This window comes from Rhinolophus ferrumequinum, chromosome 6, assembly GCF_004115265.2.
Source record: "Rhinolophus ferrumequinum isolate MPI-CBG mRhiFer1 chromosome 6, mRhiFer1_v1.p, whole genome shotgun sequence".
Taxonomy (NCBI): Eukaryota; Metazoa; Chordata; class Mammalia; order Chiroptera; family Rhinolophidae; genus Rhinolophus; species Rhinolophus ferrumequinum.
In genome coordinates this window covers 100,561,798-100,579,616 of record NC_046289.1, presented here as the reverse complement: position 1 = coordinate 100,579,616, position 17,819 = coordinate 100,561,798, and the positions used below count along the sequence as shown (strand labels likewise).

General features: G+C 36.4%; 1 protein-coding gene across 7 annotated transcripts in view; it reads right to left on the bottom strand.

The window, feature by feature from the left end:
* PEAK1 (pseudopodium enriched atypical kinase 1) overlaps positions 1–17,819 on the bottom strand; it is a 346,940-nt gene that overhangs the window by 240,997 nt on the left and 88,124 nt on the right. The window lies entirely within an intron of this gene.

Here is a 17,819-nt window from a genome sequence, read left to right as displayed (position 1 = left end):
GTTACAAAACAGTCACAGGGGTGTAAAGTAAAGCACAGGGAATACAGTCAATAATATGGTAATAACTATGTACAGTGCCAGGTGGGGACTAGACTAGTCAGGGGGGTCACTTCTTAAATAATATAAATGTCTAACGATATGCTGTACACCTGAAATTAATATAATATTGAATGAGAACTGTAATTGAAAAATTTTTTAAAGGGGGGAAAAGGTGAAGGAGAATAAGAGGTCCAAATTTCCAGGTATAAAACAAATACGTCATGGAGACGTAATGTACAGCATGGGGAATAGAGTCAATAATATTGTGGTAGTGTGGTAGAGTGTCACATGGTGGTCACTTCTTCAGGTATATAAATGTTGAATAACTATGGTGTACCCCTGAAACTAATATAATATTGTGTATTAGCTGTATTTTAATACAAATCTGAACAAAACCAGTAACAAAATATTTATCACAGAAGTTGTTTAATAGGTATAGAAATATATAGAAGGTATAGAATAAAACTGTTCTCATATTACATTTCTTCAGAATCTAAAATGTATGATATTTCTTTTTCTATTAAAAAGAAAAAGTCATACTTATTGTTATTAATGGACTAAAGCACAGTCAAGAGGCCATGAAGTAATTCTGCTGTTTATAAAACAAGTGCCACTACAGATTTGTGAGGTACTAGTGAAGCATGATTTCAAGCCAAAATACAAAGCAAAACAAAAGCCTATCTTGGCGAGCACACTCCCTGCATCACCTGGTCCTCACCAGGGCATTCCTCGCTTCCTGGAGCGAAAAGCCAGAATCTCCATTTATAGGTGACGTTAGAGGACTAAACACTGCCAATCCAAGCAAAGGTTACTATTTATGACTAATATAAAACTCAAGTTATGCTCCTAGACAATGAGAGATTTCTTGATTTATGTTTAAGAACTCAGTCATCCAGATTATCTATAGCCAAGTCTGCATTCCAGTCTGACTCTCTTCCCCCGTCAATCAGCACACACCGAACCACGCAACTCTCATCTAGGTTAGAGTCAATTGGTTTATACTTGTAAGTGCTCTATATTCGGTATAATCAAGCCAATCAGAAAGGGAGGTCAGAGGCGAAAACTCATAGCACAGCACATTCTAATGATTCCAAAAATGATTTTCAGGAAATTAGCCACACAACTTCCATTCATTAGCAAGAATGACCTAGGCACGACCATTCTGTTGATCTATAGTTTTTCATCACTGAGTTATTCTGCACAGTAATGAGGTAAGACCAGCAGGACACCTAAGGAAAAATGTATCCTTACAGCATACGATTTATCAAAGATGTAATAAAGTAGGTTTCTAAAGTTTACGTCACAAAGGAAAACAAGATGATAGGGGAAATGCTGAACACAGTCTTGTCTAGCTTGAGAAAAGGTGTAATTTCCTTCCTCAATCAATTTCACCTGTCAGCTAACTAACATCTTCATTCTAATTTAAGGGTTGGGCCTACTCACCGTCTGAATCACCAGACACAAGGGAATGCCTAACACTAAAAGCAAAGAATGCAACTCAATTTTTAAAATGTATATAATACTTTGAAATCAGGTGGGAAAAACACAGTAAAAGCAGAAGTCACTTTTAAATTTTTGAAAAACACAGATATGTATAAAGAAAATACAAAACATCAGCAATCCACCAAGCAGATAAAAATTTTCATGTTGATGTAAATATTTAATGATTCCCTCCAATAAGGGTTTGTCGGTATGTACCACAGATCCAGAATCAAACCGCTCCTCCGGGGTCCACGTTATCATCATTTCTTATAGGGCTATTACAGCAGCCTCTTAACTGTCGCCATCCTCCCCTTCCTGTTGCTCGCCAGTCTGTTCTACACAAAACTGCCAACAGGATCTTCTAAAATGGCAGTCATGGTTCATTCCTCTGCTAAAACCTACAATGGCTTCTCATCTCAGTCAAGACTCGATGCTTGCAATGACCTCTAAGACACAAATGGTCGTGCATTTTCACCCAACCTCTACTTCTCTTACTGTATTTCCTGCACACTTGCTCCCTTAGCTTGTGTCAACTCTGCGGACCTCCACGCCCTTGCTGGACAGACACACCTCTGCCCACCTGACATCCTCTGACATGCAGGTCCCGCCGGCACAAATACTCTTCCCTCAGACACAAACATTGCTCTCTCCTTGGCTTTCTTCAGTCTCCATTTAAAGGTGATTTTTTGCAAAGACTTCCCTGACTCACCTTATATAAAAGAGCAATCTTCCCCTCCCTTCCCTGGGCACTCCCTGTCTACCTTAATCCTGTTATATTTTTCTCCGAAGCACTTATAACTGATTGACAAATTATTGGTTTATTGTCCTGTCTCTCCTGACTCAACTGTAAGTTCCATGGAAGCAAAGAAATGGTCTGTTTTGCTTTTCCGGACTCAGTGCTCTGTTTCCAGATTCCAGGATAAAGACTGGGTTGTCACTAAGTATTCTCCTCGCCAGCAGTGAGTATTTGGACCGCTTTTTACCAAAACAAAAGAGCTGATTATTTTTCCTGAACCTAAGACATGGTCACCATACAATACTTTTGCTCCTTAAATTTATTTTATTGCATTAAAAAAAATTAATAAAAAGTTTGAGGAAAATCTGTAAATTGTATTAGCTAACAACAGTGGCTATTTCCAAGCACCATCTTCCACACTAGCATTTTCAATTTAAAAAGCTTCAGTAATCTGATAGATTTTAAAAGGTATATCAATTTTGTAAAGCACCTTACTGCTGTTTCATTTTTAATTTCATGTTAAGAATGTTTCCCCATGTGTATTGGTTGTTTCTCTGATTTCCTTGACGAGTTGCCTATTCCTGGCTGCCTAATTTCCTATTATAAGAGCGCTTCTTGCATTAAAGGTGTTACATTTTTATCATGTGCATACGCATTTGTTCACAATTGACATTTCCCTTTTAATTTTGTTTACAGTATTTGACACATTTATGTTTTTGTGCAGCCAAATCAATCACTTTTTATATGTGGCTTCTTAATTCTATTTTACATTTAAAAGAACCCTACTACATACAACCAACATGCTATCAAAGGTGGTATCTGATTGGGTGGAATTCTGGGTTTTCTTTCTTTTTCCTTCCTTATGTCTTTCTTTGTTCTAGTAACTATGTAAGTGTAAGAAGAAATAGTTCCTTAAATGTTAAAAATAGGAAAGGCTTTCTCCATTACCTGATCATTTCTTTACATATATTTTTTCCTCAAGTTCTTCTATTCCATTATAAGAATATTTCATTACCTTCTCCATCTGAAATCTTAGGTTAGATGTGAAATATGACTATAATTTTATAGTCTTCCAATTTCTAAACCAATTTTCCTAGCACCATTTATTAAATCATTCTCCCAATGAACTGAAATGACATCACTATCATATACTAATATGGTTTTTTCTCAGTATTATAGGTTAGTCATTATCATGTGGTTTTAGTTATTGCAGGTTTATAAAAATCTTCTAATACATGGTAGTGTAATTCCAACTTCATAATTCTATTTCTTCAAAAATTTTCTTACACTTATTCTTCTACATCAATTTCAGAAAAAATTGTTAAATTCCCTTATCTGCCCCAACTCTGAATCAAAAAAGTTGGTTAAGATTTTGCTTAGAATTGCATTAAATATATGGACTTGAAAAAATCCATCCAATACTGAGTCTTCCTAATCAGAAACATGTTTAATCTCTGCTTATTCAAGTCTCTTTAGGTTTTACTATAAATTTAAATTTTCTTATAGCTCTAACTAGGTATTGCTAGACTACTGAAAAAATCACTGATATCAGTATACTTAGTTGGCAAACAACCATATAACTTAATATTGATTCAAATAGGTTTCCAGGTAATTGTCTTAGATTTTTAGGTATATCGTCACATCTCCTGTGAATAATGGTAACTCTCTTCTCTTTTCTAATGATGATACCGGTAGCACCATGCAGTCTTTCTGGTCCTGACTACCCTTTATTCCAGGAAGAAGGCCCCACCTTGCCTGCATTCCGCCTGCTGTTCCTGCTACTCCTGCTGCTCTTGTTCCTGAGAAGCAGTGACATTTAGTGGGAATTACTCAGCATTTCTTCTACTTATGACCCAGGCAGTCTGCTCTTCCATGGGAGGAGAATTGAGGAGTTGGGATGGCTGTCAGTACCTCCATCAATTCAGTTCCTTTTATACTGTTGCAAGCAGAAACGCCTCCAAATTTGAACAGTCAAGCAGAATGTATTTTCGTATTTCTCTCCGTATTAATTTTGAGTCAACAATGTTTTCTTCTATTATTTCTTTGAACAATGCTATCTGCTCCATCTCTCTCTTTCTGCAATTGCTAGTATTTGTATATTTTATCTCCTGACCAATCTTCCTTTTGTCTTATTTTCCAAACATTTTCTTTTCTCCAGCTTTTAACTTTATAGTTTGGAAAAGATTTCACAGGTTTGTCTTTCTGCAGTATCGAATTTGCTATTCACTTCATCCAAGATTTTAATTTGGTAACTATGTTTTTCATTTCTTCAGAATCCTATTAGCTTGGTCCCTTCTCATAACTGATATTCAGTTTTTCCAGTTTTTAATGACTGGATATTTTTGACAACAAAAACGTCACTAGATTGCTAGTTGGGAAATCCCGCAACCTGGACAGCATATGGGAACTCAGTGGCTAGGCCCCTTATGTATGACAACGACGTGGTGGGATCCTGAACAGTCAGAGTTAATATAGGCCAGGGTCTTAGAACAGCAGTGACTCTAGGAGGCCGCCACAAAAGACTGAAGATCAGAGCCCACTTCTCAGAGTTGAAGTAAAAAGGTCTGCCCAAAAGAGAGGGAACCGCTGAGTACTGCACCAACCGTCGTGCAACCAAAGAGCTTTGGGAGCAGTGCTTCATTCATGTTTGCACTACAAGAACCATGCTGGGCACATACAGTCTAATCGCTTGCTGAGCTAAACGCCACATGGCTGGCACGCCCAGTTACTTGGCAACGAGGACTCACCCTCCTAGTCTCTCATCAAAAATCTCCCTTTATTACTCAGCCATAAGATGAAATACTGCCATTTGCAACAACATGGATGGATCTTGAGATTATAATGCTAAGTGAAATAAGTCAGACAGAAAAAGTCGACAACCATATGACTTCACTCACATGTGGGATATAAAACTGAAAACAACAAAAGAACAAGACAAACAAATAAAGAAACAGAAAGTCATAGACACAGACAACAGTTTAGTGGTTACCAGAGGGTAAGGGGGGACGGGGGTATAGAAAAGGGTAAGGAGGGTCAAATATACGGCGAGGGGAAAAAAAAGTGACTCTGGGTGGTGAACACATAATACAATATATAGATGATGTATTATACAAATGTACATTTGAAATCTATATAATTTTACTAACCAATGTCACCCCAATAAAGTTAACAATAATAAAAAATCTCCCTTTACAGGGAACTTGACTAGGAACCAAGGCAGCTTTTCCACTCTTGAGTCCCTTCTGAGTTGCTTACACAGAAAATGATTTGTGAATCCTCGTGCACAGCTCAAAGGAGTATAAACTGTCTGGTCATTCTACAGAGCAATCTAGTTATTAGTGAATTTAAATAATGGACACCCAACAATACACCAATCACACTCTTCAGTATACATCTCCATAAAATAAAATAAAGATTATCATTGCAGCATTGTCTATGGTACATAAACACCACTAGGGGAGGGTATATGTAAGATGGATACACAGTATGCGTGGATAAGTGTGTGCACGTGATACTCTATAGCAGTCAGAAGTAATGAACCAGAATTACATTCAGCAACAAGGTAGATCATTTAAATATAGGGCTGTGAACACACAATTCAATAAACAGATGATGGATTATAGAATTGTACACTTGAAACCTATATAATTTTACTGACAATATATATTGTCACCCCAATGAATTTAATTTAAAAAACCTGGAAAAAGTGTTTTAAAGAATATAGGGCTGAATTTTAAAAAGAATAAAATGAGACGCACAGGCCAATGCCATTTACGAAAATTACAAACATATATGTATTTTCCAAAGAAACACAAATATCTAAAGATACGTATTAACTAAATTAGAATGGGTACTTATAGGGGGAAGCAAAATGAGTGGAGATAGGGAAATGAGTGGGATGAAGACAATGAAATAAGAATAAGAGATGGGACCAGCCCTAAGGATGCCAGCAATGAGAGCATGATTCTGTGCTCCTAAAGTCTGGGAAATAGGTAGGGGGGTATGGAAACCCAAAAAAACTCAACGGGACAAGGCAATATAGTCATCAGAGCATTAAAAAAAAAACTGTTCAAAGTATTCTAAGACAAATTAATATCATTTATTTTAAAAGAGCCAGAAATACTTCATTTATTTAAAGAAAACATCAGTAAATATTGATTTTTGAAAAACAAGAAAGAATAATCATTGAAGATTACAATCAATAATCTAAAGTAACTACACGACCAAACTGAGAATTTGATGACTTGCCTGAAAATAATAGGTCTATAACATCCTGAAATTAAGTTGAATACATCCCTTTTCATGTAAAGACCCTGAAGATAAAGTCCCAAGCAGGAGATACATTATAATCTGGCACAGAGAATCTACACTAACTCAATTTTTAATTTACACCCTTATCGTAGGGGTCATGTTGCACAACATTTACTATGGACCGATGCCCGTGAATGAAATGACATTTAAACCCATGGCATCATGCACAAAATGAACTCTAGAAAATTCAGTAGGAAAAAGTCGTTTATCAGTACCCATTTATTAGTGTAGCACAGACATGGACACAATCTTAATAGAAGACGGGGTAGGAAGACAAAATCAGGGAATCATTTCATCCTTGTAGAGGACACTTCAAGGTAGGGAGACTATTTTAGCGTTTCATGCAACAGAGCTGAGCAGGAAGAACAGGGAATCAAAAATCACTTCCCTTGGCATATTAGTCTGTTCTTATTAAATTACAAATGAATCTGCCAATGATGCTTTACGAAATACAGGTATATCTCATTTTGTTATGCTTCACAGATGTTGCATTTTTTTTTTTACAAATTGAAGGCAAGACCCTCCATCAGCAAAAACATTAAGATGCGCTTTACTGCGATATTTGTTTTATTGCAGTGGTCTGGAACTAAACCCACAATATCTCCAAGGTAGGCCTGTAACAGATTCTTCAAGATGCACATAAAAAAATAATCTGGATTGAAAATGCCATTCAGCTTTTGGGAACCTATAATAAATTCTCTTGGGGAAAGAGAGAGTTCATTATTTTCAAATGTGTAAAACAGTTAAAATACACCTTTTTTTGCTACCAAAGTCAAAGTATACACCAAAGGATATAAAATGAGCAAAAATAATCAAATTAACAATGACAGGTTAGGAAGCACAACTAACACAGCATACAATAGGAGTAGCCTTCCCTAAGAGCTGCAGTTCTGTATGGTGCAGATTTAATTCAGGCCACAGAAAATTCTAGAAAGATCTGACAGCTGCTGCTTTTACAGGAGGAAACTTGCTACATACTGTGTTTCCCCGAAAATAAGACCTAGCCGGACCATCAGCTCTAATGCGTCTTTTGGAGCAAAAATTAATATAAGACATTTGTATTGTACTGTATTGTATTGTATTGTATAAGACCCGGTCTTATTTTACTATTTTACTTATAGTAAAATAAGACCGGGTCTTATATTAATTTTTGCTCCAAAAGACGCATTAGCGCTGATTGTCTGGCTAGGTCTTATTTTCGGGGAAACACAGTACGTCAGAATAAATAAGTAGGTTCCCACCCCAAGCAAAATCAAGTTACTTTCCTCAAGCTGTGGGAGGAAGCTACAGCTCTAACTCCACCTTGAATTGTAGGGATCTTCTCATTTAACCTAGAAATGAAGCTCTCATTCAAAAAATGATGATTATAGTAAAGAAAATCCACAACTTAAAAAGAGCCCTAGAAAGCAATCTATGAAAGGGCAGGCTCTCCAATTAGCAGCATACTTTAAATAATTAAGTCTTTCTAGCTTCTGTTGAGTATCCTTAACAGGGTACCTGAGAAACACCAAAAAAATAAAAGAAAAGAACAAATAAAATAAAATAAAATAGGTCTTCAGAATTAATTTACTAAGCCTCTAAAAAATACATCCCATAATAAAATTTAAAGATACAACGTTTGAGGGTTGAAAGATTAAAAAAACCTCATATTATAAATAAATCTATTCTAATAGAGGAAATCAAGATAAAGTTACAACTAATAACTAATTTTTTCACTTTAATTACTCTCAATTAAAATAAATATTCTTTCCTGTGATTAAAAAAAATCCTCTAAGTTGCAAAAATAATGTTTAGGTTTTTTTGTTTCTTTCTTTGTTTGTTTTATTAGTTTCAGGTGTACAAAACAATGTAACAGTTAGACATTTATCATTTATATCCCTCACACTGTGTGAACCCCCCGCCCCCCATCCACTATCCCTCTGACATCGCACACAGCCATTACATTTCCACTGTCTCTATTCCTAATGCTGTACTCCGCTTCTTGTAACTATATATATGTATATTATTGTAGTTGACACTCATTATTGTTCAGCCTCAGCTTCAGGTGTACAGTGCAGTGATCAGGCATCTACATCTTCCCTGAGGTGGTCTCCCTAATGAGACAAGTGTCATGTTTAGGTTTTGAAGTAAGCAAGTTGCTGAAATATTAATACATGTAATATACATAATGTTAATGTGAAAATTTAAAACTTATAAAACAGACATTTATGATAGATTAATATTTAGTAAGCTATACAAACATGCATGGATTTGAAAAATACAAAATTGATAAAACTGATTAATTTTGAAAAAGGAATAGGGATGAGATTAGGAGGAATTCACAGGAGGTCTTAACTGCATTGATTTTATAATCTGCAGATTTACAAGGTAAAATGTTTATATTTTACATAGCTACTTTATGTATGAGTCATTATATTGGTCCTCATATCTATCTATTTCAAATATTTTATAGTTTAAAAAAGATGTAAAACAAAATTTACACCAAATTAACTCAAAATGGATCACAGACCTAAATTAAAACACAAAAATATAAAATTTCTAAAGGATAACACAGGACAAAACCTTTGGTGATGACTTTTTAGATACAACAACAAAAGCACAATCCAAGAAATAAAAAACTGATCAATTGTACTTCATTAAAATTAAGAATTTCTGCTCTGCCAAAGACATTGTACATGAAAAGACAAGATACACTGAGGAGCAGATATTTGCAAAGGACGTATCTGATAAATGACGATTACCCAAACTATACGAAGAACTCTTTAACACAACAAAAAGAAAACACACAATTAAAAATAGACAAAAGATATACAGAAGGAAAATAAAGATATTAGAAGATGTGCAGTATCGTGGCATTAGGGAATTACAGACAAAACAATAAGGACTTCTGGTCACGACGGCAGAGCAGCTAACTGTGAGAGTGCCTGTTCCCAGGATCACATCAAAGTTACAGCTAAATTACAGAACAAGCATCACGGAGAACCACGTGAAGACTAGCAGAACAGAATTCCAAGAACTAAGGTTATAAGTAAAGAAGCTATGATGACACTGGTAGGAGGGCAGAGATAACGACTGGGCAGGTCTCCCACCCATGTGTGGCGATGAAGAAACCAGAGAACATATCAACTATGGAGGACCCCCTGTGGAACGAGACGATGGAGCCCCTCACTGGGTTGCCCAGCCTGCGGCAGTGAAGAGGAGTCCCCCTAAGCTGCCCGATAAAACCCATGGGAAACCCATGGATTGTATCCCAGAGAGACAAAGGGCTGCGGGAGGAGGAGACACGCTGCTCTTAAAGGGCCAGCACACAAATTTACTTTCTCTAAGCTCTAGCACAGGGGCAACAGCTTGAAAAACGCCAGGGACAAACAGAGAAGAACTTGACTGACTTCAGGGAGAGGGCTGGAGCGGAGGGGTTAGGGCAGCTCTCTCCTGTGACAGAAGTGCTAGCAGGAGTCATTGTTCCTTTGTTGAGCTCTCCTCCCACCCAGCAGGCCTGGCGCAGGCAGACACCAAATATGTGCTCTCCATTAACCTGGCTAATTCGTCCTGCCCTGCTGATTCCCTGAGCTGCCACCCCAACCAACACACTGGCTTGGACTAAGTCTATCCCAGCAGCTCCTCCACAGCAGCAACCTGCCTCAGCTTGTGCTACAGACTCACTCACAGGACCGCTGACCTCACACAAGTGCTGACTGCCCTAGATTTACACTGCAGACTTTCTCAAAAATCTGCAAATCCCACACAAGTGTCAGCCACCCTCTGCTTGCACTACAGACTCTCTCAAAGGTCCACAAACCCACACAAGCTGTGGCCATACTCTGTAAATATAGAAGGTCCTGGAAAGTTACCCCAAGTCCAGCAGAAACAGCACCAGTCTCAACTTGCATTGTTAACTCCCATCAGGTGGCCCCATGCCTTGCATAAGTGGCAGTCAGTCTTGGCCTGTTGCTACAACTAAGTGACCACAAGTCTGCCACAACTGGTGACTGGCCTTGGCTCGCATAGTAGTGCCCTAAAAGGGTCCAAAACCGGGCACAAGTGGGAGCCAGCCCCACATTCATAGCGTAGCCTCTCCAAAGCACCACCAAGCTCCACACAGGCAGCAACCAACCGCAGATCACTTTGCAGTGCCTACTAAGCAGCACCCAGCCCTGCACCAATGGTGGCTGACCTTGACCTGCACCAGAGCCCCTCCCAAGAGACTACACATGAAATGGTCCAGCTTCAGACTATACGAGAGTCCCACCCAACCAGCTCCAAAACCAACACACCCAAAGAATGGTCTCGGCTGGCACCAAAGCCCTGGGGGGTCAACTCCTGCAACACAGCTCATCCACTGTAGTTGCAGCCAACCCTCACAGCAGGTAAGTTTAGGGGTAAACCTCCCCCACTGACCTGCCAGCAGAAATCGAAGCGCAACTACAATAGAAGGGCACACACAACCCACACAGGTGACACCTCGCTCAAGTAACTAGGTAGACTGCACCACTGAGCCCCACAAAACATGTTCCACATAAGGACACTCTGTCAAGATAGAGAAATGAAAAAGATCAAACTAATACATAGAAACAAATACAGGGTCAGCCAAAATGAAGAGACAATGAAACATGTCCCAACTGATAAAACTCAAGAAAAAGAAAACAAGATGGAGAGAAGCAATCCACCAGATGCAGAGTTCAAAACACTGGCTATCAGGCTGTGCAATCAACATGGGAAAGGAATATATGATCTCAGTGAGAACTTCAACAAAAAGATAGAAAACATAAAAATGGAGATAGAAAACATTAGAAAAACAATCAGAATTAAAGACTACAATAACTGAAAGAATACATTAGAGGGAATCAATAGCAGATTAGATAAAGCAGGGAATAGAATCAGCAATCTGAAAGACAAGGTAGCAAAAAACACCCAATCGGAACAGCAACAAGAAAAACAAATTTTAAAAAATGAGGAGAATTTAAGGGGCCTCTGGGACAACATCAAGTGTACCAACACACATCCACAGATACCAGAGAGAGAAGAGAGAGCAATAAATTGAAAGCCCATTTGAAAAAATGACTGAAAACTTACATAAACGGTGAAGGAAACAGACATATAAGTTGATGAAGTGCAGAGAATCCAAAACAAGATGAATTCAAATAGGACCACACCAAGATACATCATAATTAAAATGCCAAAGAGAATCTTAAAGGTAGCCAGAGAAAAGCAAATAGTTACCTACAAGGAAACTTTAATAAGACTATCAAATGATTTTCAACAGAAACTATGAAAGTGAAAAATGAATGGCATGAAATAGTCAAGGTGATAAAAGAAGACAACTATAAGCAATATTACTCTACCCAGCAAGGCTATCATTTAGAATTGAAGAAGCAGTAAAGAGCTTCCCAGACAAGAAAGAGCTAAAGGAGTTAATTGCCACTGAACCAGTATTACAAGAAATGTTCAAGGAGTGTCATTAAGCAGAAAAGAACAAAAATATGAATAAAAAAATATAAGAAAGAAAAAAATTCACAAAGGCAAACAGTAAAAGCAATGAATCAATCAATTATAAAACTAGTATAAAGGTCAAAAGTAGGAAGATTATGTGTAATTACAATAGTAAATCAAGGAATACTCACAAACATACCCACACAAGAAGTAAAAAAAAATAACAAAAACATAAATGTGCATGGGGTGATTAAAAATGGTAGTGATTTTAGAATATGTTCCAACTTAACTGACCAACCACTTAAAATAGACTGCTATAAACATAGCTTGATATATTAATATATGAAGTATAATACATGGTAACCACACCAAAAATCTACAGGAGACATAGAAGAAATACAGAGAAAACAATCAAATACAGCACTATAGAAAGTCACCAACATACAAGGGAAGAAAGGAGGAAAATAAGGGAAGAACAGAGAACATTTAATTTAAAAAAAGAGAGAAAATAATTAATGAAATATCAATTAAGTACATACCTATAAATACTTATTTTAAATGTAAATAGACTAAATACACCAATCAAAACACATAGGGTGGCTAAAGGGATTTAAAAAAAAAAAAAAAAAAACCAAGACTGATAGATATGCTGCTTAAAAGTGACCCACTTCAGATTAAAAGATACACACCGACTAAAAATAAAGGGATGGAAAAAGATACTACATGCAAAAAGATAGGGGGGAAAAGCTGGGATAGCAATAGATACATCAGACAAATAGACTTTAAAAACAAAGGCTATAACATGGGACAAAGAAGGACATTTCATTATGACAAAGGCATCAACCCAACGGGAGGATATAACCCTTGTAAACATTTATGCACCCAATGTAGGAGCACTTAAATATATAAAGCAAATATTGACAGACATAAAGGGAGTAACCAACAATAAATACAGCAACTGCAGGGGACTTTAACACTTAGTTGACATAAATGGATAGATCATCCAGACAGAAAATCAATAGGAAAACAGTTGCCTTATATGATTCATTAAATGAGATGGATTTAATTGACATTTTTAGAGCATTTCACACCAAAGCAGCAGAATATGCATTCTTTTCAAGTGCACATAGAACATTTTCCAGGATAGATCACATGTTAGGCCACAAAACAAGTTCAATAAATTTAACAAGGCTGAAGTCATATCAAGCATGTTCTCCAACCATAATGGTATGAAACTAGAAATCAGTTACAAAAAGAAAACTGGAAAACACACAAACACATAGAGGATGAACAACATACTACCAAACAATGAATGGTTAACAATGAGATCAAGGAAGAAATCAAAAGATACCTTGAGACAAACGACAATGAAAACAATACAAAAATCTAAAGACACAGAAAAATTAGTTTTAAGAGGGAAATTCATAGCAATATAGGCCTACCAAGAAACAAGAAAAATCTCAAACAATCTAACCTTGCACCTAAAGGAACTAGAAAAAGAAAAACAATGAAACCCAAAGTGTGTAGAAAAAAGGAAATAATAATGACCAAAGAGAAAATAAGTGAAATAGAGTCTGAAAGAACAATACAAATGAAAAATGAAATCAAGAGATGATTCTTTGAAAAAATAAAATTGATAAACCATTAACCAGAATCATCAAAAAAAAAGAGAACCCAAATAAATAAAATCAAAAACGAAATAGGAGACATGATAACTAACACCACAGAAATACAAAAGATTATAAGAAAATACTATGAACATTATATGCCAACAAATTGCACAACACAATGTGGAAGAAATAAATTCTTACAAACATACAACCTTCCAAAATTGAGTCAAGAAGAAACAGAAAATCTAAACAGACCAATAACTACTAACAAAACTGAGTAAGTAATCAAAATTCTCCCAAAACGAACAAAGTCCTGGCTGGACTGGACGGCTTCACAGGTGAATTTTATCAAACATTCAAAGAATTAACACGTATGGCTTCTCAAACTATTCCAAAAAATTCAAGAAGAGGGAAGACTCCCAAACTCATGTTATGATGCCAGCATTACCCAGAATCCAAACCAAAGACGTCACAAAATAAGAAACTTACAGATCAGTATCCCTGATGAACATAGATGCAAAAATCCTCAACAAAATATTAGGAAACTGAATTCAGCAATATTAAAAAGATCATACACCATGACTAAGTGGGATTTATTCCCAGGATTCAAGGTTGGTTCAACATCTGCAAATCAATTAACGTGATACACCACATAAACAAAATGAAGGAGAAAAATTGTATGATCATATCAACAGATGCAGAAAAGGCATTTGACAAAATAAGCATCCATTTGTGATAAAAACTCTCAGCAAAGTGGGAATAAAGGGAACATATCTCAACATAATACAGGCCATTTATGAAGTTTTGGAAGTCCAGCCTGCAGCAATCAGACAAGAAAAAGAAATACAAGGCATCCAAACTAGAAAGGAAGAAATTAAATTGTCACTATTTGCAGATGACATAATACCATAAGTAGAACACCCTCACGTGTCCACATGAAACTACTGAAATTGATAAATAAGTTCGGTGAAGTAGCAGGACACAAAATTAATATTCAGAAATTGGTTGCATTTTGATACACCAATAATGAACTATCAGAAAGAGAAATTACAAAAACAACCATATTTACAACTGCATCAAAAAGAATAAAATTTCTAGGAATAAATTTAACCAAGAGGGTAAAAGACCAGTACTCGGAAACCTACAAGATATTGAAGAAGAAAAAAAAAAAAGAAATGAGAAGAAAAGAAAACACAGATATAATGGAAGGATGTACTACACTACTGGACAGAAGAGACGTTTATCATTAAAATGACCGCACGACCCAAAGCAAGCTGCAGATTTATTTTAATCCTTATCAAAATACCAATAACATTCTTCTCAGGACAAGAATAAATAATCTTAAATTTTTATATGAAACCAAAAAAGACCCCAAATAGCCACAGCAATCTTGAGAAACAAGAATAAAGTTGGAGGTCTCACCCTACCTAATTTAAAAACTATACTACAAGGCTATAAACTATAATCTAAACAGCACGGTACTATCATAAAAACAGACACATAGAACAATGAACAGAATAGAGAGCCCAGAAATAAACCCACACCTATATGGTCAATTAATCTATGACAAAGGAGGCAAGAATATACAATGGAGTAAATTAGTGTCTTCAACAAATGGTGTTGGGAAAACTGGACAGATCCATGCAAAAAACTGGAACTGTACCACCTTCTTACACCATATACAAGAATAAACTCAAAATAGATTAAATACTTCAATATAAGACCTATAACCATAAAACTCCTAGAAGAAAATGTAGAAAGTCATTTCTTTGACATCTCTCTTAGCAATATTTTTTTGGATATATCTTCTCAAATGAGGGAAACAAAAGGAAAAATAAACAAATGGGCCTACATCAAACTAAAAAGTTTTTGCACAGCAAAGTAAAGTTTTAATATTATGCTGAATAGTGAAAGTGGACATCTTTGTCTTGTTCCTGATCTTAAGGAAAACACTTTTAGCTTTTCACCATTGAGTATGATGTTAGCTGTGGGTTTGTCATAAATGTCCTTTATTATGTTGAGGTATGTCCCCTCTGTCCCCACTTTGCTGAATTTGTACCATAAATGGATGCTGGATTTTGTGAAATGCTTTTTTTGCATCTATTGATATGACCATATCATTTTTCTCCTTCATTTTGTTTATGTGGTGTATGACATTAGTTGATTTGCAGATATTGAAGCAACAGTACATCTAATTAGGGGTTAATAGCCAGACTATATAAGGAACTCTTTTTTTGGGGGGTGCAGAATATTGGGGAACAGTGTGTTTTTCCAGAATGTCAAGTCATTGGTGGTGTGTTTTTTTTCAATATAGTTGTCGGGGGCACAGCTCAACTCCAAGTCAAGTCGCTGTTTTCAATCTAGTTGTGGAGGGCGCAGCTCATGGCCCATGTGGGACTCAAACTGGCGACCTTGTTGTTAAGAGCTCACACTCTAACCAACTAACCTATCTGGCCGCCACAAGGAACTCTTACAACTTAACACCAAAAAACAAACAAACAAGAAAACAAATAATCCAATTTAAAAATGGGCAGAGAACCTGAACAGAGATTTTTCCAAAGAGGACATACAGATGTCCAATAGACATGAAAAGATGCTCAACATCATTTATCATCAGGGAAATGCAAATCAAAACCACAATGAGATATCACCTCACACCTGTCAGAAGGGCATCATCAAAAAGGCAACAAATAAATTTTAGAGAGGATGTGGAGTAATATGGACCCTCATGCACTGCTGATGGGATTGTAAATGGGTGCAGCCACTATAGAAAACAGTATGGAGGCTCCTCAAAACATTAAAAATAGAACTACCTTGTGACCCAGCAATCCCACTTCTGGGTATTTATCAGAAGAAACAAAAACACTAATTTGAAAAGATATATGCACACCTATGTTCATTACAGAGTTATTTACAATAGCCAAGATATAAAAGAAACCTAAGTGCTTCTTTATACAATCAATAAACGATTGGATAAAGAAGATGTGGTATATATATACAATGGAATATTACTCAGCCATAAAAAAGAATGAAATCTTGCCATTTGTGACAACATGGATGGACCTAGAGGGCATTATGTTAAGTGATATATGTCAGAAAAAGACAAATACCGTATGATTTAACTTATATGTGGAATCTACAAAACTAAATAAAGGAACAAACGAAACAGAAACAAACTCACAGACACAGAGATAAACTCAATGGTCACCAAACAGAAGGAGGATTTGGGGGAAGGGATGGAAAAGGTGAAAGGGATTAAGAAGTTCAAACTGTCAGTTATAATAATAGTCACAGGGATGTAAAGTACAGCACAGGGAATGTAGTCTATAATACTGTCATAACTATTCATGGTTCCAGACGGGTACTAGACTCATCTGGGCAATCACTTTGTAAGGTATGTAAATCTAATCACAATGTTGTATACCTGAAACTAATATAATACTGTGTGTCAATTGTAATTGGAAAATAATTAAAATAAAAAACATTTTCTTAGGAAAGAAAAACAGAAACAATGAGATACCACTACACACCTATTAGAATATCTAAAATTCAAAACAGTGACAACATCAAATGCTGACAAGGACAGGGAGCCACAGGAGCTCATTCACGGTGGGTGGGAATGCAAATGGCACAGCCACTCTGGAGAGCAGTTTGGCACTTTTCTGCAAAAGTAAAGTTATATTGTGCTCTAATTTGAGATACAAGGTCCACTCAAAAATCTGCACATGAATGTTTACAGCAACTTTATTCATAATTGCCAAAACTTGGACACAATCAAGATATACTTCAATTGATGAGTAAACTGTGGTAAATTCACAGAATGGAGTATTACTCAGCAATAAAAATAAATTAGCTAATCAAGCCACAAAAAGACACAGACGAATCTTAACAGCATAGTGCTAAGTAAAGCCAGTCTGAAAAGACTGCATAGTACATGATTCCAACTATTAACAGTCTTGAAAAGGCAAAAACTATAGGGACGATAAAAAGATGAGTGCTGGTGGGAGGAGTTTGGGACAAGAGAGGAGATATGACTCGGTGATACACAAGGGTTTTTTTACTGGGCAGTGAAACTACTCTGTATGATACTGTACTGATAAACCCATGATATTATGAATTTGTCACAACCCACGAAACTGTACAACTTAAAGAGTAAACCCTAATGCAAACCCTAACTTTAGTTTATAATAAAGTATCAATAGTGGTTCATT